Below are 24,280 nucleotides of genomic sequence, written 5' to 3'. Positions count from 1 at the left end.
AAAAAAAAAAAAAGAATGAGATCACTTCTTTCAGGAATCTTTCTTGAAGGCCGTGGTCTGTGCTTACCTCTACCTTAGCAGACAGCGCACCATATTGTCATTGTCTGCTCCTTGTCCTCTCCTCTAGACCGTGACCTCCTGGATGGAGGAGTTGTACCCGCAGCCCAGGCACAGTGCCTGGTGTCTGTTGGGTTGAACTGTATGAAATGGCCACTTAGTAAGTGAATTTGGTCTAGTTTGTTATTTCTCTCCCTAATGGGTGACTTTCCTTCGTCTGTTCATCTTGAATCTTTTTTCTGAAATCACATGACTCTTCCTTAGTTTGGCCTTAGCTAAATTCTGTGTAGGTGAACCGAGTTGTTTCATAGTGACTGACTAATTTCTGAGCGGGCCACGGTCCAGCTGTTCATTCTGTTTAGGCTTTGGTTTTTGTTTTGTTCACTTCCCTTTTGCTCTTCTGTACACGTGGTGGAAGAGGTAAAAAGGAACTTGCTGGGATTCCATTTTCTCCAGATGCCAAGAATTTCTCAGTCTGTTTGTCTATGCATTTCATTCTCCTGTTGATTCTTACTGAGTACCTATGTACCCGCCCAAGCTCGGGACTCATTTTCGTTTCTCTGCTTCTAATATGTCTCTCCCACTGGTGCTTGTTGGCTTAAATGGGTGAACGGGGCTGCAGCTGCTGTTGTGGTTGTTAGTTGCTCTTTTGGGCAGTGACTTTAGCTCACCAATTGCCCCAGATACGGTTTTCCAGAAACTTTTAGTGACCTGTGTGCATTACATATTAAAGAAGGCAGTGGAGTGCTTACAGCGCATCCAGATGAAAAAGAAAAAGAAAAACGGAACCAGATTTATCTGGTGTAATAGTAAAACGTTTTCCTTTATGGATTAGGGAGAGACATGCTGTGCATAAATAAATTAGTCTAGGTTTTTCACTGGTTCCAGTTCTTTCTGGTTGATCTTTTCTTCCACTGTCTCAAGCTCAGGGGTATATGTTCTTGCTTTTGTGGCCAATGAGAATATAAATATGCTTTTCATATCCCAAGGCCACCATAAGCCCTTGAAGTCCACCAAGTTCTGACTTGAGAGTTCCCCGAGGCCACATTCCCATTTCCTCTCTGGTCTGGACCTTTCCTTTCAAGGGGGGCTCCCCTGAGGCCAGCTTCTTGAGATGACCTACTTCCATGAGGAGGCTGGCTGAAAGAACCTTCCTTCCCCTGGGAGGTTTCCCCACTGCTCCCACCCCAGGCTGTCCTCCCTGGGAGTCCTTTCCTAGTCACGAATTTCCTGTTTTTTGCCTCCGGGCCAGTACTATATTCGCCTAACTAGTGACATTTAAAGAAAGAAACCAAAAGCCCATTTAACCAATGGAAGTTAAGTTCCCTGGCCCCCGGCCTGGCATTCTCCGTCTCCCAAAAATGTTTCTGACTCCCCCTCTCTTTTTTTTTTTAAGAATCTGCTAATCCTTAACAGATTAATCCGAGTTTATATTTAGATGAAAGTTATCCATTAACAGAGAAGTCTGACACTGTAGACAGGCTCGACAGCGTTCAAAGTGGATAGAAGTAGATAGGCAGCCTTTTAGACCAAAAAGGTTTTGTGGGGCTTTGGGGACCTTAAGTATCTGTTTTGGTAGATATTTACGTAGGGGGACATTGGCCCATCCTTAGGTTAGGAACACCTTGGGACTCAGGCCAGAACAGTGTGACCTTCTTGCGCTTCAGAGGTTGGTCCTAGTGAATCTCAAGGCTATTTGATGCTGGCCCATTCATATGGGGCCACACCCCACTTTCTACCTCCCCTCCCCCCCAACCCATCCCGTCCATTCTGGTTACAACCTGAGTATGCACAGACTCAGGGTAACTTGGCAGGGTTGGATGGATCAGTGTCCTCTGAACCAGGGTTTGTCAGACTGCCCAGGAATGGATCGCGACATCAGTTTTGCAGGTTACGCCTGGCACTGTCGTTCCAGTTATTATTGCTGTGTTACAAATGCCCCAAACCTAGTGGCATTAAACAATAGACATTTTATTATGTTCATGGATTCTGGTTCAGGAATTTGGGCCAGGGCCCGGTAGGGCATGGCTTGTCCCGGTTCTTTTGATACCGATAAATAAACATGAAAAAAAAATCATTCTGAGGCTCCATCATTCACATGTCTGGTCCCCGGGCCTGCGGTGCCTCCAAAGCTTGGTGGGATCAGCTGTGACTGTTGACCCAAGTGCTTATATGTAGTCCCTCCCTGTGGCTTAGACTTTGCTTAGCATGGTAGCTGGGTTCCTAAAGGGAAGCGTCTAGAGAATAAGCGCCTTTTTTTTTTTTTAATGTTTATTTATTTTTGAGAGAAAGAGTCAGAGCATGAGTGGGAAAAGGGCAGAGTGAGAGGAAGACACAAAATCTGAAGCAGGCTCCAGGCTCTGAGCTGTCAGCACAGAGCCCAACACAGGTTTCGAACTCACAAGCTGTGAGATCATGACCTGAGCTGAAGTCGGACACTTAACTGAGTCACCCAGGCGCCCTGAGAATGAACGCCCTTTATTGTTTGAAGCAGTCATGAGCCTGTCCAGGTTCAAGGGAAGGGAACGCAGATCCCCACCTCTCAGCTGGAAGAGAGCCCAAACATGTGCAGCTGCCTAATAACTACTAGGGGTTATTTTATTTTTTCCTTTTTTTAAATTTTTAAAGTAGGCTTCACATACGGCTTGAACCCCAGTGTGGGGCTTGAACTCACAACTGTGAGATCAAGACCTGAACCGAGATCAAGAGTCAGATTCTTCCAACTGAGCCACCCTGGCGCCCCACTATAGATTATTTTAAAATGAGTTGGAGGGGTGCCGGGGTGGCTCAGTTGATTAGGTGTCTGACTCTTGGTTTTGGCTCAGGTCGTGATCTCATGGTTTGGTGGGTTCAAGCCCCGCATCGGGCTCCCCACTGACAGTGGGCAGCCTGCTTGGGATTCTCCGTCTCCCTTTCTCTCTGCCCCTCCCCCACTCACGCTGTCTTTGTCTCTCTCCAAATAATAAATAAAAGTTAAAAAAAAATAAAATGAGATGGAATATAAAATAACAGAGTGGCTCATGCAGTAAGGATAAATACTGTGAAACTTGTGTTTCAGTTATGTTCAGAATGTGTGTGTATTCTGGTTCATGATGTAACATGTGTTTCTTACTATGGATTATAAAATGTATTTTTTAAATACTGTTTAACTGTAGTAACATCTAATTTGGTTTATGAACACCAAATTTTATCACTTTAAATGTTTTTTAATGCTTATTTATTTTTGAGAGAGAGAGCGAGAGAGACAGAACGTGAGTGGGGGAGGGGCAGAGAGAGGGAGACACAGAATCCGAAGCAGGCTCCAGGCTCTGAGCTGTCAGCACAGATCCTGATGTGGGGCTCGATTCCACGAACCATGAGATCATGACCTGAGCTGAAATGAAGTTGGATGCTTAACCAACTGAGCCACCCAGGCGCCCCCCCCAAATTTTTTCTCTTAATACTTCAATGAATAGGTTACTATGATGTGGTTCTTAGTCATGTGTAAAGATGAAAATCTAAGGAATTGATTGTCATTTGCCTGTAAGGACAAAAGAAAGGCCTCTCTTTTTTGGACCGGTTTTGTCATCACGCCCCAGGAGATGCCCAGGCCCCGCTGGAGGAACCACAGTTCAGAACGGGCTTCAGAAGTGGTCAGGTCCAGCAATCAGAGCTCCCTCAGATTTTAATTTAATCTTTGCCAGTCCGTTTCCCTGACGAGTAGCAAACAGATGTGAAATGAGGAGGGCATACATCTCTTTGCAGATGATCAGAAAATACATAAGGATCTGGAAGCTGAGCAGTGACCCACAGCGGAGAGAAGGCCGGTGGAAGGTGGTGTTTGAAGTAAAAGTCTCAGGAGAGGTGTCCCACATCAAAACCAAAAAGAAAGATTGAGAGTGGGGTCTGCTAAAACAATCTGCCTCCTCTCCCTGCTTGCTCCCTGTGGTGACTTCTGCCCGTGCAGGGCAGCGCGTAGGGATGGCTGAACAGTGGCATTCACCATCATCTTCTAAAACAGTCTGCCACACCACAGCTTTTGTGGAAGAGTGCCCTAAAAAGGCTAAATTTTTACCTCTCTGTGGCGATCTAGATCTTAACAATCTAGTAGGGAAAGAAGACAGTTAAGTACATAATTTCAAAGACCCCGCTTCTGTTAGGTTTCTGCTCAAGTATCCCCTCTTTTCTGCGGAGTTTGGGATTTTGGAAATAAAAGCCAAGATGATGAAAAAAAAAAAAAGACTAAATTTTTACTCCTTTCTTAGAAAATTTACATAATCCCATGTTTTTTATTTCTTAATGTGAAAATTATACATGTTCATTCTAGAAAACTGCAAAATACAGCGAAGCAAAAGTAAAGTAAAAATTATCTGCCATTTTACCATTTAGAGAAAATCACTGATTATTTTGTCGTTGTGCGTCCTTCCTGTCGTTTTCCTGAGGATGTATCTATATGTTAAAACAACAAATGATGAGCTCTGACAACGTTTTTCTGAAGCCTGCTTTTAAAACTTAGGGGAACGTGTTCCATGTCAGTTAATGTACTTCCATTATTGGGAACACTTCATTAGTATTCCATTTTAGGGAGATAGTATTTAACCACTTGCTGACATTTGACTATTATAAACGATGTGGTGATGAACATCCATATAACTAAATCTTTTTTCCCACGCCATGATAATTCTTAAATTTTTCCTACGTTAAAAAGACATTTTTTTGAGTATGTACTATATGCACATGGCACAAAACATCATGATTTTTCTTTAGGAGCTGCACGTGTAACTTGAACTGCCGAATCAAAGAACGTGAACATTTAAAAGCCTTTGTATATGTGCCACTGAATTGTCCTTTACAAATATACCAGTTTACACTCCTCCCCAAAGTGTTACCCGTTCCTTATATTTGACTCATTCCTTGCTTGCTTTGAATTGTGTGATTTATCTGGGTTGTAACCTCTTCTTTGCCTTTTTGCCCCTCAAAACCCTGCCTGCCCTTCAAGGCCCATCTCAGATGGCCCTCCTCCCTGATCCCTCCCTCACACCTGCCAGCGCAGCCAAAAGGCCTCCTTTCTGCTCTGTCTTGTGCCTTGTGTATATTCTGGTTCGTGAGGTAACGTGTTTCTTACTATGGACCACAAAGTGTACTTTTAAAATACTGTTTAACAGTAGCAAAAGTAATCGTCGTCCTTTTCAATCAGCTGTGGTTATCTCGAGAGCACTAAGCACCGTGTCTTATTTTAATCTTCTTTTGCATGCAGCTTATTTCAGTATGCATGTTCAGGACTCATAAATACGGATTTAAATCTGAGTCCACCGCAAAGGACTGATGATAGCAGAAAGTGGTCTTTCGGGAGAGGGATGTAAGGAATAGAAATATTCGTCAAACTGAAGACCATGCACATGTCTCTGGAGAGCGTATAATTGTGGTGTTTCATTTAGGCAGCCTAGCCTTGAGAGTCTTTGTTAATAATAACTGATGTCTTTTGTCACTTTTCTTACTGTAACCATAGGTAGTAGGATCGCCTCCAGCCAGGATTTTTTTTTTTGATGCCCCAACTTTCCACTAAAAGTTATTTCCTCAAACTAATGTTGGCTGCAGTCAGAAACTTACATTTCTTATTCTTGCTGTCTTTTCCTCCTCTCGTACCTCGTGTTTGCTTCAGACTCCTTCAGAGCTATTTTGTCCTCATGGGTCTTTTCCTTCTTAACTTTCTTGAAACTTTGGAGCCTCGTTCACAGCTATGTAGAGATTTTTTTTTTGTTTAAACCAAAGGTTCTTTTCTGTACTTGTAACATTCATCACATTTTGCCTTCTATCCTTCACCTTCTCAGGGAGGAAGACGTTTCCCATAAGACCCCTGTCCCTCCCCCTGCAGGTGACTTCCTCCAGGTCCCAGGGACTGGGGGGGGGGGGGGGTCCGTGTGCCCGTGCTCTGCTTCAGAGAGGGCTCGGCAGTGAGCGTCTGGCGACTGCCCTGCTGTCTAGGGAGGAGTGGCAGAGGGAGATGGTGTTGAGAAGGCAGCCTGCGTTGACGGTCACAGGTAGAATTCCCTCCAGCAGAGCTCAGACCTCTGTCACTTCCACGGGCCCGTTCAGGTTTTACTCATTGGAGTCCCAAGACCATTTTAGGTCTCTTTTCTCTTGTGAAGTCCTAGACATGTCTGAAAGTGGCTGTCGGATTCTTCCAGGGTTTTGCCTTCTTGTGGAATACCTTCAGGCCCTTCTTGCATCTGGCCCAGTAGCATCCACGGAGTCCTTCCCAGATTGGCATGAATCCAGCCACTCACTTGCAGTGCTGGCCCTGATCAGAGCGGGGAGCCCAGGAGCCACACCGGCCCGCCAGCTGCCAGTGTTCCAAATCCGTTTCATCGTATTCACCTGGCATCTGTGCCCAGGCACTTGGGTGCCCACCTGACTGCGGCCGCTGCTAGTTGCCACCCGTGAACTAGGCCCTCTGCCCTCTGCCCCTAGTCCTTCCGTGGCCTCCTCTGCTGTGGAATCTTGCACCTCACTCACACTTAGCCAATGGTTGTTCCTGAGTGTTCCTTTCCCCCTGCTTACCCGGCTAGCCCTGCATTTCCTTCCAGATTTATTTCAGCAGGCGTCACTCTTGTGAAAACTTCTGTGACCACCCCCACCCCCACCAGGTACGGTTAATCAGTCACCTTGCAGTCACACTCTGTACAAGCGTTTGTTGTTAAACATTCACAAAGTGTTGTAATTATTTGTTTATATTTTTCCATCCTTCTGTATTTAACGTCTGGGAGATAGGATCCATATTTTTATTTCTAGAACTTCAGCGCCCAGTATACATTTGGTGCATAAAAAGTGCCCCTTAAATATTTGTTGAAGTGAAGGAACGAATGACAGTTTCACATCCACACCTGGTGATTGAATAGCTACTTCCTGTCTTCCTTCCAAAAGGAAATCTGTATATATATTAGAAGATTATAAATGACAAAATACATAAGCTATCGTTGGGCGACTAAGCCTGAACCTGATAGGCCATTATGTTTCTCATTTGGCAGACTAGAATGGGGCCCAGACTGGTGAGTGTCTAACCTGAGGTCATATACTAATGAGAGGCGGAGCCGGAACTAGACTAGAAGCTTTGTCTGTCACGTATCTTGTCTCCCAGTTTCTCTAACAGCACCTCGCCAGGTTGCCGAGGGGGGATTATAGTCCGCACGGGCCGTGTGGCAAGCCTGGGCCTTGGGGGTCCGGGTTCCACACCCTCACTTACTGGCCGTGTGACTGACAAGTACATTAACCTTGCTGAGCCTCTGTTTCCCAGCCTGTAATTGGGAATAATAACAGTTTCCACTTGATAGGGTTGAGTAAAGATTAAATTAGATACTCTTTAGTACACAGCACACACCCACATAGTTCATGCTAGTGTTGGCCCCTGTTGATTCCTATGAATAAATCACCGGAGGCTGCTTACTGGCCTTCGCTGGCTGTGGTCCTTCGTGCTTCCTCTTGTGCCTGACTGCTGGTTGAATCGGGTTACCCAGTTTTACAAGGGGCCTATCCTAACTTACAGGCTACGCTTGAGCACTTGGTGGAATGCGTTTGCCAGTAACACTCACTCGTAGCCTGTGCGCTGGCACGTGCCAGCACTCTCTCATCTGGAGGTTTGCTCCTTTGTGGAGGGGCTGTTTCGTTGAAGAGGTTGTTGTCTCTGTGGTCCGCCGAGAGAAGGAACAGAATGTTTTTCGTCTTCACAGCTACAACCAGCTTTGAGGCCCAGTGTTTGCATAGCTCGAGGTCTCTACTAATTAAGGAAATGGATTAGAAAACACGTTTTAATGAAAACTCACGGACTGCACGCAGGCCATTTGCACACACTCTCTTGTTTGACACTGTGGTACCAGCCCACCTCTGGTGCTAAGAGGAGCAATCCGTGATTCTCCCGACCCTTTTCCTGATTGAATAACCTGTAGAGATTGTTCGTCCTTGGTGTAAAACTTGGATAGTTTTTGTTGTTTGGATTTTCTCTGTCTTGTAAATGAGAAACCAGGAAAATACAGTGTATTTATTATACAGGAACAAAGGTCAGGGAAACCTTAACTTTTCAAAAGAACCTTTAGTTACCTAACTTTTAAAGACCTAAGCCTGCTTGTTTTATTTCTAAAAGCCTGTGGAATAAACCCCTCATTTTGTCTGATTTACAAGGAAACTAAAATGTGGAAAATTTGATCTTCAGGGGGCATGACTTCTGGTTTATGGGATTGTTTATTTTAAAGTTTAAACATTGCAGTGCCTCCTGGTACTCTTAGTTAAAAGGAAGTTCTTCTGAATATCATGTAGCTATTAAAATTATAATTTAGATCTATATTTCCAAGAAAATACCCATTTTAAGTGAAAAAAAAAAAAAACACAGGAAAAGATAGATTTTATATGCACCGGAATATGTGTTCCTGTGTTGACAGGGATTACTTTAGGTTAATCATTTTTTTTCTTTTTTCCTCTGCATCCTTTCTGGATTGTCTGGAGTTTGGAGTGCCGTGGGTTGCTTTATATTCAAAGAAATTATAAAGCGGTTTTCTTTTTGGAGGCAAAAAGGCAGAACTTAAGATTTGAACATGCTGAAGTCATCCTTTCTCGGTCCTTTGCTGGAATTATCCCTGGCAACTAGGAGAGAAAGAAACAGAAGTGAAGACTCTGTCTTGGGAGAAATTAGGAGAGGTCTGCAGCCCCAAGCCAGAAAGCAAGTGGAAAGGGTCTTTGAAAGATTGAACCAGAAGTATAAGAGGAAGTGCCCAGTAGACCCTTAGCGCTGCAGATCTGAGGAAAAGGGGAAAAAGCAAAAATTAGCAGAGAACATTTTCCAAGATGAGAAATATACCCCGGGTTTCATAAGCCAACTGTTTCGTTGGAACTAACGGAAAGGAATACACAGGCCGGTGGCAGGAGCTTCACCAGATGTGGTCTGATTCTAAGGTACAGAGGAGGCCGGGTTGAGTGAGGACTTCACAGGAGCACTGTTTATAGGAAGCGGTCTGATTCGTGGAGGCGGGGAGGGGAGACACTGCCCTGTGAGTAGTCCCCGTGGCTGCCTGTCCCGTTTGTGAGGGAGAGAGTAGCCAAGGAACAGCTTCCCACACCCAGGAGGCGCGCCTATCAGTCCTGCCTGGAAAAGGAAGAAGTCTCTGAATGTGGTGCTGGCTCTTCTCCCAGATGAATCTTCTTCAAGTAACTGGTCCAGAAAAAACTGCCTTCAAAAGTGAGTACTCCAAGACTGGACCAGTTCAGGATCTAATGAAACGTAATTGCAAGAAAAAAAATGATAAGGAAACCTGAACAGAGAAAGATGACGGACAGCACACGCTGGAGAAACACTGGCGGAGAACACACGAAAATGATGACTGAATATTTCACAGATTAAAGACAAAGTTAGTCCACCTTTATAAAAGACTGGAGCACAGATCAGAGGTATAGGAGCTCAGGGAAGAGGTGACAGGCCAATCGGAAAGGAAACCCGAGTCCAGGAAAGACAGTGAAGGAAAAGAAGAAAACCATCAAAGGCACAGAGGGCAAGTTGAGAGCTACATAAGACAACGTATAGAGAGAAAATAGGACTGGGGGAATAAGCTGAGCGAAATAGAATAGTTAGAATTAGCGAATGGTAGATACGAACGAAAAGCACAAAAATTCCCTAAAGCAGGAAACAGAAATGTGAAGTTTGGACTGCAAACATAACAACTTGTTTGGGCCACGAGGCCAAGAGATCAGCTCACTTGTGAAAGGGGAAGTTAATGGCTGCTCCTTGTCAGTCAACACGAGGGAACTCTGACAGAGTCCTTCAGAAGAGTAAGTGTGACCCAAGGATTTTATAGTCAGTGAAATTGGGTTTTGTTTTTAATGAGTTTTTAAGTGTAAGAAATTGAGAGAGAATGTTCCCATGAAGCCTCCTGGAGGAATCTAGTTAAAGACTCCCAAAAGCTCCCTGGAGAAACTACAGCAAAAGAGCTGGTTATGAGCGCGGAATCTGTTTAATTTGTAGGTGAACACAAACTTGAAGATCAGTGCAAAAGAACCAAATGTGAAGGTTCTAAAACCTGACTGTGGGAAATTATCTAACCAGCCAAATTTGGGAGGAGAAAAGAAAAGAAGATGGGAGGTAAAGAATGTTCTTCCCTTGTCTTTATTAGCGAGGGTTTGAAGAGCGTCATTTAGAGCTAACAGATGAGCTAAGAGAGGTGGGGGTATATTTAAGAGTACAGAGCTAAACAGGAAAAAGAATATCATGGACTACAATAGGGTAGTGGAGAAAATATCTTAATTTCATCATTTCTTACAGGGGATTAAGTCGATAATCCCCCTAAAGAACTAAGGTTTACAAATATTAATAAAAGTAACCACTAGATAAAAATGTAAACCATCTTAAGTATCACAGTACACACACCAAAGGAAAACAGACAGTCTTTAAAAAGAGTAACAAAAATAATGGATAGGACTAAGGCCAATGTCGGCTGTATCGATAAATAGAAATGGGAATTGGAGGTCACGACGGCTGGTCATCAGGAAGTCAGACCACATACTCCACGAATACGGTTCCTGTAACAGAAGAGGCAACTCCAACTGACTATTCTAGAAGTGTCGAGGACCCCGGGAATACCAGTTCACTTCATTATATATACTGATTAGTTTTTACTCCGCCGGCCACAATCAAGTGTTTGGTTTAAGGTGATTGGTTCCATTCTTCTGAAGAAATTAAAAATCCCCAACTAATAAATGAAAGAAACCCAAGGAAGAAAAAGCTACATGGTTTTTTACCTTGAACAGAATGGTGGAGGTTTTCATGAAGTTCTTAGGAACTATCACTGGCAAATGTGATATTTTGGTTTTGGAAGCTCCTGAGATAAAAACAGGCCCTCCTCCTGAAGTGTTATAATAGTTGCCCTTTAATGTGTGTGTCTGATGGCATTCTTTGTTTCGCCAACAGAACCAAAGCCTTATTGATGATTTAATCTGTGGTTTCGTGGAGACTGTGTGTGAGTGTGTATGTAACAGACAGGATACATGAGGGTTCTAGTTCAAATGGCAAAGACTGTTCTAGCAGTCTTTCATACCACCCTCCCACATCTTCAGTGTGACTGCCCGAGGTTGAAAATTCACAAAACCGAAGGCAGGCCTAGTAGGCCACTCATTAATAGAGTTTATAGAGTTGATGGGATTGGATGGAACCATACACGTGCTATGCAACAGCAGGGTCAGCCCTGCCAACTTGAAAGAAGACGGGAGGACTTCTTGCCTTCCTTATGGTCCAGCTCCTGGTCCACCTCCTGGTCTCCCCACCTGGTCTCCCCACCTGCTCTACCCTCCTGGTCGGCGCCCCCCCCCCCCCCCGGTCTCCCCTCCTGGTCTACCTCCTGGTTCACCTTGGCAGCTGCCCAGATTCCTCTGCTTTCAATAACAACCTTTTTCTTCCTCCTCCTGGCCACGGGTTCTCCGTTCTACATCCGTTCAGAGACTTCCACTCTTGGCACACATCTGAGCGGTGCCGAGAGTGTCAAACGGGGATGCTTTCCTCAAGGTGCCCGTCAGTAATACAGGGGCATAGACAGGAAGCACCCCAGACATTAGAGGACAAAGCACTCACGTCACTCAGGCAGAGCCGCTTTACCCGCAAGGACAGTGGGCTTGAACCTGAATATATCAGCCTTCCCTCCTGCTAAACAATAGACGAGGACTCCGAGCAGAGCTGTGAGCACAGGATGGCTCTAGGCAGATGCTACATCTAGGTTGATGTAGGGTCATCCCCAAAGGTTTCCTGCCTAAGATGCTAGCCGACCAGGGTGAGGGGACCCCGCACAAAAGGCTGTGCCATCTACCCCAGGGTAGAAGATAAGGGAGGATTGGGAACAACTAGCTGGAAGACTGACACTGCCCATCTGAAGCGGTTGCGGTGGGAGAGACACAGAAGGAGAATCTTCAAAGAAACCACAAAACTGCTCCAAAAGAGAAAAGGCTTTAAAAATCCATCAGGCTGCAAGAGTGAGAAACCATCTAATGGCACCAGGCAAGTGGGAAGTTCCTTCTGATCCTTTCCTGGGCTCCCTGCCTCAGAAACAGCAGCTCACAGGTGGGGGAGGAAGTGAGGGAGACAGGCAGCCACCCCCCACTCTCCCCAGAGGCACGCCGCCCCGTGACCAGCCCTGCTGCTGGAGAGAAGGCTTTTCCGCAAATGAAAACTGAAGTGCTATTCAGAGATTGGGCAGATTGCTTTCTTTTGAAAGTAAACGCTTTTTGAAAGTTAACGCAGAAATCCTAAGCGTACAACCTGATGAATTTTTGTAAATGTAACCAGCACACAGATCAAGAAATAGAACATTCCAGGACCCTACAAGGCCTTCTTATGTTCTCCCTGTCACCTCCACCCCCACGAAATATACTGTAGTTTTGCCCAATTTGATCCTTATGTAAATGAAGTGGATTAACCATTTTTAATTACTGAACTGAGGCTGTATTTGCGACTTAATGAGTGTACGGGTTAAATAGTGTCCTTCCAAATTTAATGCCCGCTGGAACCTCAGAATGTGACCTTATTTGGAAACAGAGTCTTTGTGGATGTAACCAGTTGGGATAAGGGCGTACTGGATTAGGCTGGGCCCTAAATCCAATGACTGGCGTCCTTCTCAGAAGCTCATGTGACGCCAGATGGACATTGGGTGGTGCGGCCACCAGCCGAGGATCTCTGGCAGGCACCTGAAGCCAGGAGAGAGGCAGGGAACAGCTGCTTTCTCCCTCGGAGCCTCCAGAGCGAGCCAGCCCTGCCTCCACCTTGATTCTGGACCTCTGGTCTCCCACACTGTGAGAAAATAGCTTTCCATGGGTTTTCAGCCACCTAGGTTGTGATCATGTGTTCTGGCGGCCCTAGGGAACTAACAAAATCCATCTCTGGGACTTTGTGTTAAGAAAGAGTGAGCAGGAGAAGATTGACGAGACTTGTCCCAGTTTTAAGAGTGGAGCAAGCACTGTTTCCATTAAACAGGTTTAAAGTGGGAAAGTGACTTAAAATCACTTTTTTGGTTACCCCGCAAGGAGAGCCCTGCATTTTGAACCTACCAATTACAGAAGCAAACTGTTGGCCTGTGAGAATATCAGAATCTTAAGTGTACGGCAGGGCAGTGAAGGTAAAGCCTTGCCCAGATTTCTTTCCTGCACTGTCCTTTACTACCAGGCTCTTGTTTTCTGAGTCGAATGTCCCTGAGCACATTCACCTCTGGGAGCGGGTTCTGCCGGGAAGTTCCTCAGATCCCTGACAGGGCCCTGTCCTTAGACCCACCACAGCTCAGATGCCCCCAGGTGATTGCTCGGCCTTGGAGTAAGGAGAGCTCATCAAAGTTCAGAGGTCCTAGACACAAAACCACACATTCCCACTTCTTCTCTCCTGCTACCAGTCTTTTCTCAGGCCCCGTGTGATGGGGTAGAGACGCGGGCCCTGTGCCATCCCCTTAACGAGTTTTCAGTGTGCTGGGAATCCGTGTCCCCCAAGTGCTTCAGCCAGCTGTGTACTGGAAACTATTTAGGGAAAATTAACATGTGATAAGTGGAACCAGCCGCTTGCAGAAGTGGTCTGCCTTCGTTTCATTTTCTGAGGGTAATTAGAATTTCATGTTTTCCATTGATGCCTTATCACTACCATGTAAGTGTGATGCTTTCTCCATTTCTAATAATTCTTTTTTTTTTTTTAATTTTTTTTTCAACGTTTATTTATTTTTGAGACAGAGATTGTGACCTGGCTGAAGTCGGACGCTTAACCAACTGCGCCACCCAGGCGCCCCTCTAATAATTCTTTTTATTGGGATACTTTTCTTACACTGTTAAATCAGCACGATAGAATTCAAGTTTCCTTTAGCTGGATACGTAAGGACATTTTAAGTGTAGGTAGGTGTACATCCAAAATTTATTATTCATCGCTACATTTGTTTGCTTTTGTCTGTTATTGGTCTGACACATTTTTCTATAAAATCACATGGTCATATCTTGACATTTTTATATGAACATTGTGCCTTCGGTCGAACTGGAAGCCTTGCTTCCTGCTTTTGGTGCAGCGTGCTTTATTTTCAGATTCAGTGATGTATGCTCAAAACCAATACTGTGATTCATTTCTTATTATATGTTATAATTCAAATGGAAAACAGTTGTTTTTCAAAAGGAAGTCAGGTGCTTTCTATGATAGCTGAAGAGAATGTAGTTGAAAATAGCGATCGATACGGGGAGCTAAAATGCCCAGAGAAACAACGGGGCAAGAATCTAATCAAACAGAACTTTGAATACTTGGTTAATTGAGGATATGCTCAACTGTAACAAAATTAAAGATTGTATCATTACTGTGGAGATCTTTGAGAAAGAGCTAGAATATCCATACAGCTGGAGAGATTTCACAGTGAATTAGAACCAGAACAGAATGATTTATAATATAAGCCTATCAGGAAACCTGGCCAATCTTCCTTTTACTCTGTTGCCCGGGATTGTTTATCCTTTTATTCTTAGGTTATTTCCTTCAGGAATACATATTATCAGAACATGAGGAAATGTTGGGCCTGTCAATTATTCAGTAATCATTCAGCGGTTACCGAGCACTGTGCTTGTGTGGGCTCCAGTCTGATGAACGTGAACCCAGAAGCTCAGGCTGGCCGGGTAACAGGGACTAAAGTTCCGTGATGAAGGTCAGCCGAGGATGCCTCCGGAACACATGGGCCTGACCCTGCATCCAGACGGAGGCCACAGGCATAGCATGCTTGAGTTTTGGAAGATGAGGAGGAATTGAGGGAGGAGAGGAAGAAAAAGCAGGACTGTGTCGTGCCGGGTGAGCCGCATGGCCGTGGCACGGTAGTAAGATGTGTGGGCTTTCGAGGGGGCTCTAAGTCACGAGGGCGGACACTACGGGACCCTGGAATGCCCTGTCAGAGCCAGGCTTTATCTAGGGCAGCGTGGGTCCCCTGAAGGGTTTACATGTACTTTATTTGTGGACCACACATTCGCTCCTTTTGAAATTTACCATTCTGATGTTTTTGTGGTTTTCGATTAATAATTTCATGGATTCCTCACTCCCGGGGGCCCCCCCCGACTATACAGCTTACCTGTTGAATTCAGGCCATAGTGACAGAAGGTAGACAGAACTGACTTTTGTCTTCTTGTTCAGATCCTTAATACAAGAGAATGTTTATAATAGTTGTGAAGTGAGCAGAAAGCTGTTTTGAAATGTTTTATGTTCTTTATGGCCAGTGTTTTTGTACATCCTGTAGAAATATGTCATTCCCCATATATTTTTCAGGCACTTGTGAGATTTGGGGTGTATGAATTCCTTTTTAGGACTTGTGTGGCTGTCTTCTCATTATTATTACTGAAGTAGAGAGGAAATGATATCAACAGATGTGCGGAGCTTTTATTCACACTGAATACACTATTCATTTAGACAAAAAGATCATTTCTCAATTCAAATCGGAATATTCTAATTTAAGGCCTAAATCAGTTGTGTCATAATCTCTACGGAAACAAAGCTTTCTTCTGTGTGGCAGTTGCGTAAGTAACTCATTTCCCCTCGTAGATACACAAATTGTAGATGCAGACGCTTCTTTTTCCATTTTCTCTCAAAAACTCTCTTAAAATAGTAGAGACTTTCCCTCTCTCTCTCTCTCAAAAGTAAAAAAATAAAATAAAAATGTTTAAAAAAACGGAAGTGACTTGAGCCAGTGATCTTTATGTGTTTTGTAACATTTAAAATATCTGTTCAAATTTCCTGCTTACGTACCTTCTTTAAAAATTGCTGGAACCTAACAATCCTTGATGAGCTTGATTTCTTTTCCTAGCTGAATTCTGATTCAGAGGGTTGAATTATCCCGCTCAGTAGTTAGCATATTAGCATAAGCTGCGTGTGCAAGGCTCTCTCCATGTGGCTTGTCTGGTTATTTCTTCCTCATCTTCAGGCATTCTTTATATATCGTAAGTATGAGTACTTTGTCGGTCATATGTTTTGTAAATACCTTCTCCCATTCTGTGTCTGACCTTTTCTTTTTTGTTTCTTTTTTTTTTTTAAGTTTATTTATTTATTTTGAGAGAGAGAGGGAGAGAGAGTACAAGGGAGTACGAGCAGGGGAGGGGCAGAGAGAGAGAGAGAGAGAGAGAGAGAATGAGAGAGAACCCCCAAGCAGGCTCCATGCTCCACACTGAGCTTGATGTGGGGCTCGATCTCATGACTGTGAGATCATGACCTGAGCTGAAATCAAGAGTCAGGCACTTAACCGACTGAGCCACCCAGGTATCCCTATGGCTGACCTTTTCATTCCCTTACTAGGGTCTTTTGATGAACAGAAGTTCTTAATTTTAAAATCTAACTTATCAAGGTTTTCCTTTATGGTTAGTGCTGTTTATGCTTAAGAAATCCCTGCCTAAATCAAAAAGAATGAATCTTGCCATTTGCAACTATGTGGATGGAACTGGAGGGTATTATGCTAAGTGAAATTAGTCAGAGAAAGACAAAAATCACATGACTTCACTCATATGAGGACTTTAAGAGACAAGACAGATGAACATAAGGGAAGGGAAACAAAAATAATATAAAAACAGGGAGGGGGACAAAACAGAAGAGACTCATAAATATGGAGAACAAACTGAGGGTTGCTGGAGGGGTTGTGGGAGGGGGGATGGGCTAAATGGGTAAAGGGCATCAAGGAATCTACTCCTGAAATCATTTGGATGTCAATTTTAAAAAATTAAAAATTAAGAAAAGAAAAAGAAATCCCTGCCTACTCCCAAGGTTACTCTTTTTTTGTGGTTTGGTTATTTTTATGTTTCTCCACTCCATTTCCCTCCCTGCCTACTGTAGATCATCATTTTTATGTGCTTAGTATATGTTATTTCATTTTGTGTGTTGTTATAAAGTATGTATTGTTGTTACGTGCTTATTATGTATTTTTAATTTTTGTAAATGGTATTGTATTACAGATCTCATTCTGTTTCTTTTTTTGCTTAGCGTATGTTTTTAAGATCCAGCATATTACTGTCTCCTGGTTAGATATATACATATTGCCTGCAACTCTGCTACTATGCAGAACTCTAGACAAACTTCTTTGCACATATCCCTTACAGATCTTTGTTAATAGACCCCAAATTCTCACTTCTGGGTCATAGGGTATGCAGGTACAGGCATTTTTGGCTTAACCTCAGTAATGAGTTCCTGAACATCACATGCTCTAAGTGAAAAGTTCAACTAGGAGCCATTACTTAACTCGTCTCAGTGGGAAACTTTGACAATTTGTTATAAGTCAACTCAAACCTCCAACCTGTTTCCTAAAGCATAATTGAGACCAACTGAAGCCCTCTACACAATAATATTGTAACATGTTAGCACATAAATGCTTACAACATCGCTTTCTGATCACCAGATGTTGTGGGCATTGACAAGCGGCTGCTGCGGATGCAGTGATGCGAGCAGTTTGCCTGCCCTCCTGTACGACCCAGAGGAAGGCAGAGAGCGGCCGCGGGGTGCTCGGAGGCCTCCTTTGCACAGCAGCTTTGGGACATGCACATCCCCTTTGCCACTCCGTGCTTTCCAGAATGCTCGTACGATTTGACTACTTGATGTTGTAACGAGGGTATTTGGATTGTAACTTGAGACCTTCCTGCACATCATTTTGTTAAAAATGTATTGGACTTCCAGTTTCTGGATCTGCACATAAGGAGCTTGAGAATCACCGTTTTGTCCTAACGATAAGTAAAAAGCTGAAGAGACCGAAGAATCAACAACTCTTCTTTTTTTTTTTTTTTTATGTTTAATTATTTTTGAGAGAGAGAGCGCGAGCATGAGTGGGGAGGGGCAGAGAGAGAGGGAGACACAGAATCCGAAGCAGGCCCCAGCCTCCCGAGCCGTCAGCACAGAGCCCGATGCGGGGCTCAAACCCATGAACCGCAAGATCACGACCTGAGCCGAAGTCGGACGCTTAACCGATTGAGCCTCCCAGGTGCCCCATAGCTCTTCTTAAATCCATAAGGGAAGACACAGTGGCCCCAAGATTGGAGAGCCGGGAGAATACAAGGAGTCACTGCCTACCAGAGACTCAGGAATGGAAGCCACTCAGGAGTGCTGGGGCAGGAAAGCCTGGGCTGTAATCGATAAATCGCTGGAGGCTTAATGCACCAACTCGGAGAGAAGTAGACCTTTCGAGGGACCGTGACATGAGAGGAGGGTGCACAGTATTGTGAGGTTTGCCTCTGGGAGCTTTACAAGATTCCCATGGTGAATATCAGAAAGAAAATATGTTGTCTACAAGAAACTCCCTTTCAATACAAAGACACATACACATTAAATGGATAAAGATATGCCATGCTAACACTAATCAAAAGCAAACAAGTGCAGCTGCACTAATTTCAGACGGAGCAGACTTCCAAGTAAGGAAAGTTATCAGGGAGACAAAAGGACACCGCGTAATGATAAGCAAGTCAGCTCTCCAAGAAGACATAACAACCCTTTATACGTATGCCCCCAACAACAGAGCATCAAACCGAGTGAGACAGAAACCAATAGAACCGTAAGGAGAAATAGACGAGTTCACTATCGTAGTAAGGAACCTCAACACGCGTCTTTCAGAAATGGACCTATCCGGCAGGCAGAAAATCAGTTAAGGACGTAATGGAACTCAACACCACCATCAATCAACTGGATATAATTGACATCTACAGACGACTTCATCTAACAGCAGAATACATGTTTTTCCTTCACTCAAACTCATATAGAGCATTCACCAAAATAGACCGTGTTCTGGGCCATTACACTGTAACAGATTTGAACGAATAGAAATCCTACGGTGTCTGCTTAGACCACATTGAAATTAAACTAGTAATAACAAAGATAACCAGAAAATCCCCATATATGTGGAGATTACACAACACACTTCTAAATAACACATGGGTCAAAGAAGATATCTCAAAAAGAAATTCAAAAATGAAAATTAAACACAGCTTATCAAGATTTGTGGGATACAGCAAAGCAGTGCTTAGAAATTTGTGGCGTTGAATGCATATACTAAAAAAGAAGATTGATCTAAAATTAGTAAACTAATGGGGCACCTGGGTGGCTTAGTCGGTTAAGGGTCCAACATTGGCTCAGGTCGTGATCCTGCGGTCCGTGGGTTCGAGCCCTGCGTCGGGCTCTGTGCTGACAGCTCAGAGCCTGGAGCCTGCTTTGGATTCTGTGTCTCCCTCTCTTTGCCCTTTCCCCACTTGTGCTCTCTGTCTCTCTTGCTCTCAAAAATAAATAAACATAAACATTTGTTTTTTAATTAGTAACTTAAGTTACCGTCTTAGGAGACTTGGGAAAAGGAAGAGCAAGTTAAATCCAAAGTAAGCAGAAGAAATAATAATAATTAAAACAGTAATTAGTGAAATTGAAATCAGTAGAGAAAAACTAATGAATCCAAAAGCTGGTTCTTTGAAAAGATTGGTAAGATTGATGAGTCAGGCTAGCTAAAAAAGAGAATAGACACAAATTCCTAATATCAGAAATAAAAGAGGGAACTTCACTACAGATCCCTTGGAGGTTAAAAGGGTAATAAAGAAATGCTGTGAACAATTCTGTGCCCACAAATATGACAACCTAGATGAAATGGACCAATTCCTTGAAAGACACAAACTGTCAAAACTCACACAAGAACATGATGATCTGAATAGGCCTAGATCTCTTGAAGAAATTAAGTCAATCATTAATAGCCTTCCAAAACAGAAAGTACCAGGCCTATATGGCTCTACTAGTAAATTCTACCAAACATTTAAAGAAGAAATTATACTAATTCTTTACTATCTCTTTCAGAAGGTAGAAGCAGAGGGAATACTTCCTGACTCATTCTGTGAGGCCAGCATTACCTTGATATCAAAGCCAGATTACAAGGAAACTATAGACCAATATCTTTCATGAGCATAGATGTAAAAATTCTCAACAAAGTATTACCAAATCAAGTAAAAAAAAAAAAGTATCGAAAGAATTATATACCACAACCAAGTGGACTTTATCCTAGGTAAGCAAAGCTGGTGGTTAAACATTAGAAAATCAGTTAATGTAATCTAGCACATAAGTAGCCTAAAAAGGAAAAATTACATGATCATATCAATAAATGCAGTAAAAGCATCTGAAAGAATCCAAAACTGATTCACGGTAAAAACAAAACAAAACTCTCAGTAAACTTGGAATAGAGGGGAACTTCCTCAACGTGGTAAGGAAACCCTGTGGCTCACATCATACTTAATGATGCGAAACTTGAAGCTTTCCTGCCAAGATCAGGGACAGGGCAATGATGTGTCGCCTCTCACCACTCCTTTTCAGCATCATACTGGGTGTTCTTGCTAATGCAGTGAGACAAGAAAAGGAAATAAAAGGGGTACGGTTGGGAAGGAAGACCTAAAACGTTCTGTTTCTAGATGACATCATTTATGTAGAAAATCCAAAACAATCAGCAGAAAAACTAGCTTTTGACAGACTTAATAAGTGATTGTAGCAAGATGGCAGGATACAAGGTTAATATAAGTCACTTGCTTTCCTGTATACTAACAACAAACAAGGAGAATTTGAAATTAAAAACAAATCATCATTTATATCAGTACCCCCCAAAAAACGAACAAAATATTAGTATAAATCTAATAAAATATGTGTAGGATCTGTAGGAGGAAAACCACAACATTCTGATGAACAACATCAAAGAAGGGCTAAATAAATGGAGAGATATTCCATATTTGTGGGTATGAAAACTCAGTATTGTCAAGATGTCAGTGTTTTCCAACTTGATCTATGGATTCAGTGCAATCCCAGTCAGGATCCCCAGCAAGTTACTTTATGGTTATTGACAAACTGACTCTAATGTTTACACGGAGAGGCAAAAGACCCAGAATAGCCAGCACAATATTAAACGAGAAGAACCAGGCTTGGTGACCAGTTCCCGACTTAAAGACTTACTGAAAGTTACAGTAATTGAGACATTGGGGTATTGGTGAAAAAAAATAGACAAATAGATCAGTGGATCAGAATAGAGAGCCCGGAAATAGACCCACATAAATAGAGTCACCTGGTCTTTGACAAAGGAGCAAAAGCAGTACAATGGAACAATGATAGTCGCTTCAATATATGATGCGAAAACAGTTGCACATCCACGTGCAAAATAACGAATTTAGAGACCCACCTTATTTGCTTCACAAAAATCAACTCAAAATGAATTACAGACCTAAAAGCAAAATGTAAAACTATGAAACTTCTAGAGGCGAAAATCTGGATGACCTTGGGTGCGGTGATGCCTTTGTAGATACAACAGCAATGAATAGATAAAACATCCGTAAAAGAAATGACTGATAAACTGAACTTTATTAGAATTAAAAACTTCTGCCCAATGAAAGACAACATCAAGAGCTTTAAAAGATGAGCCACAGACTGGGAGAAAATATTTGCAAAAGATGTATCTGATAAACCACTGTTGTCCAGAATATACAAAGAGCTTTAAAAAACTCAACCGTAAGAAAGTTGAAAACCTAGCAGCCGAACAAAAACCTGCATAAGGATATTTATAGTAGCTTCGTTCTTAATTGCTAAGACTTAGAAGCCACCAAGATGTCCTTTAGTAGGTAAATGGATAATGGATACATCAGACAGTGGAATGTTTTGCAGCATTAAAAAGGAATGAACTATTAAGCCATGAAAGGTGTGGAGGAACCTTAAATGCATTTACTAAGTGAAAGAAACCAATATGGAAAGGCTACGTACTTGTATGATTCCAACTATATGACAGTCTGGAAGAAAGCTAAACTCTGGAGACCAAAAATTAAGTGGTGGCTGGAGGTGGGAGAGATGAATAGGCAGGATTTTTAGGGCAGTGAAAACACTCCTTATGATATTATAATGATGGATGTATATCATTATACACTTGTTTGCATCCCAGAATGTACCACACCGAGGGAAGCCTAAGGTAAAATACGGATTTGGGCTGATTATGATGTGTCAGTGTGGGTTAATCTTTGGTAAAAAACAAAACAAAACAAACAACAACAACAACAAACTACCAATCTGTTCAGTGGTGGTGATGATGGGGAGGGAGGGCTGTACATTATGAGGGTAAAGGATATTCCTTACTGTACCTGCTTTTTAGTTTTGAGGTAAACATAAAACTGTGGAAAAAAGTCTTAAAATGTATTGGGAGGAAAAAAAAATGTATTGGGAGGATGTTTGGAGGATGTAAACATACGTTTTCCTATAGAAATACCAGGTAACTTGTGCTCAAGGTTTTGCCTTAAGACCCTCAAAAAGAGTATCCCTGGCAGAACACATCCTCCCTGGGAAACTTTGTCCTGGGCTGTCGCCGCTCTTTGCAGTGACAGGGGAGGCAGGGATTATCTGAAGCTTGGGGCCAAGGCCCCAGCCATCCTCCCCCCTCCAGCCCCCATCCCTAATCTTCTTGATCCGAGGCCTCCTCTGCCTCGGGGCTTCTTCACGTCCTCTGTTGATGTCAGACCTTTGCTGTGTACTTCCTCTCTGCCCTGGGCTTTCTCCTCTCAGACCCCAAGTTCGGTCTTCTTTGGGACATAAGAAAACAACTTCTCCCTTGATTTTTCAGTGCTGGTTATTTGCAGTTTAGAATTAGACATAATTGGTAGTGAAAGTATTCCAAAAAGAAGCTTTAAAGAACTCAGTGTTACTTATGAAAAACCGTGGAGGTCAGTGAAGATACTCAGGGAGCCCTGCGACAGGGCTCCTGTGGGAGATGGTGCCCCCAGCGGGGCCGCGGACTGCGTCCAGAGGGTGTCCTGCTCTGATGCAGCAAGGCGGTCGGGCGGTCGGGCTCTGGCAGACTTTCTCGAGTTACCGTTCAGTCTGGAAACCCGCCTTCTAGCCAAAGCCACGTGGGTCGCCGCCACACCTGCTAAGGATCTCTTGGCTGCTGTAGAGCCAGCGCAGGGGGGCCGGGGATGCCTGTGCGGCCCCTTCCGCTAGCGCCGGCAGATGCCCGCTGTGGCGCACTTGACCGGGTCAAGTCCTCCTTTCGTCCTCACGGTCACGGTTTTCTGGGCGAGGCTGAGCGGAGTGGAGAAACTTGCCTAAAGACACACAGCTTCTCAGGGGCCAGGGGCCAGAGTGTAACCCCCCATCTGTCCAACCTCAGGAACACTGGTCATGGGGACTGTTTGGGTGATTCTACATAATCCGTTCTATCATGGGCGTGGTCGTTGTTAGCGTAGTCCCATCGGGTATCTTCGAGGTGCATCGGCAGACCCTGGAAAGCCTCGGAAAGCCGTCCGGGTACCAGCAGCAGTCAGCAGGTGTGCGGGCAGCTGGGAACCTCCTGAACGAGGCTCGCTGTCATCTGTGCAGCATGTGACATGGACACCAGCGATAAACGTAACACCCCCACCCAGTGAGAGGCAGGACGCTCATTTGTTAACGTACAGCCAGGAATACTTCTTGTCTGTGCCCGGATCATCTATACCCGCTGGATTCCGTTTTTCTCCTGGAGGGAGTTCTGAGCCTCTGGCTCCCCTCCCCCGGCAGCCTGTCACCCCCCTTCTCATTCTGACAGGATGATGCTCAAGTGATCGCTCCTCTTTTCTGAGGGGTGGAGGAGAGGTGGGTCCTCAGCCTCCGAGATGTTACACCTCAGATGGCCCAGTTGGGATGTGAGGATTCTTACGTTTCAGGGACACGTTTAAAAAAAAAAACAACAAACTTAAGGTTGGGTTATCTTGCAATTGGCTGTTCTCATTTTTTCTGTTCAGTTTTCTTGTTTCACCTTCAGAGGCAATGTTCCTTCAGGGTTTGGGGAAAATCTTTATTTGTCCGTTCCAAGTACATGAGTATGATATTTAAGACGTAGGTTCTGTTTCTTACATTATTTCAAGGCAGCGTGAAGTTAATGGTTCTTATCAGAGATTACCTTAGTGCTCTGAAAGAAACTGGCTCTTTGGAAAAATGCAGTTTTTTTTTTTTCAACGTTTTTATTTATTTTTGGGACAGAGAGAGACAGAGCATGAACAGGGGAGGGGCAGAGAGAGAGGGAGACACAGAATTGGAAACAGGCTCCAGGCTCTGAGCCATCAGCCCAGAGCCCGACGCGGGGCTCGAACTCACGGACCGCGAGATCGTGACCTGGCTGGAGTCGGACACTTAAGTGACTGAGCCACCCAGAGCGCCCTGAAAGGCGTTTTTAAAACTGCATTTTTCCGGGGCGCCTGGGTGGCGCAGTCGGTTAAGCGTCCGACTTCAGCC

General features: G+C 43.8%; 1 protein-coding gene and 1 long non-coding RNA gene across 3 annotated transcripts in view; one reads left to right on the top strand and one right to left on the bottom strand.

Moving 5' to 3' along the window:
• Positions 1–384, bottom strand: part of LOC121042336 (uncharacterized) — a 25,569-nt gene extending 25,185 nt beyond the window's left edge. The window contains exon 1 of the long non-coding RNA XR_005796123.1: positions 373–384. This is a non-coding gene — a long non-coding RNA (uncharacterized LOC121042336). The remainder of the gene's footprint in view (positions 1–372) is intronic.
• The window catches only part of PDE8A (phosphodiesterase 8A), a 160,221-nt gene that overhangs the window by 41,579 nt on the left and 94,362 nt on the right, over positions 1–24,280 (top strand). The gene's annotated exons all lie outside the window — the stretch shown is intronic.

The sequence above is a fragment of the Herpailurus yagouaroundi genome, unplaced genomic scaffold (genome assembly GCF_014898765.1).
Source record: "Herpailurus yagouaroundi ecotype Mexico unplaced genomic scaffold, PumYag 185, whole genome shotgun sequence".
Classification (NCBI taxonomy): Eukaryota; Metazoa; Chordata; class Mammalia; order Carnivora; family Felidae; genus Herpailurus; species Herpailurus yagouaroundi.
Note: the sequence above shows the minus strand (reverse complement) of the source record. Positions and strands in the feature narration are given on the sequence as shown.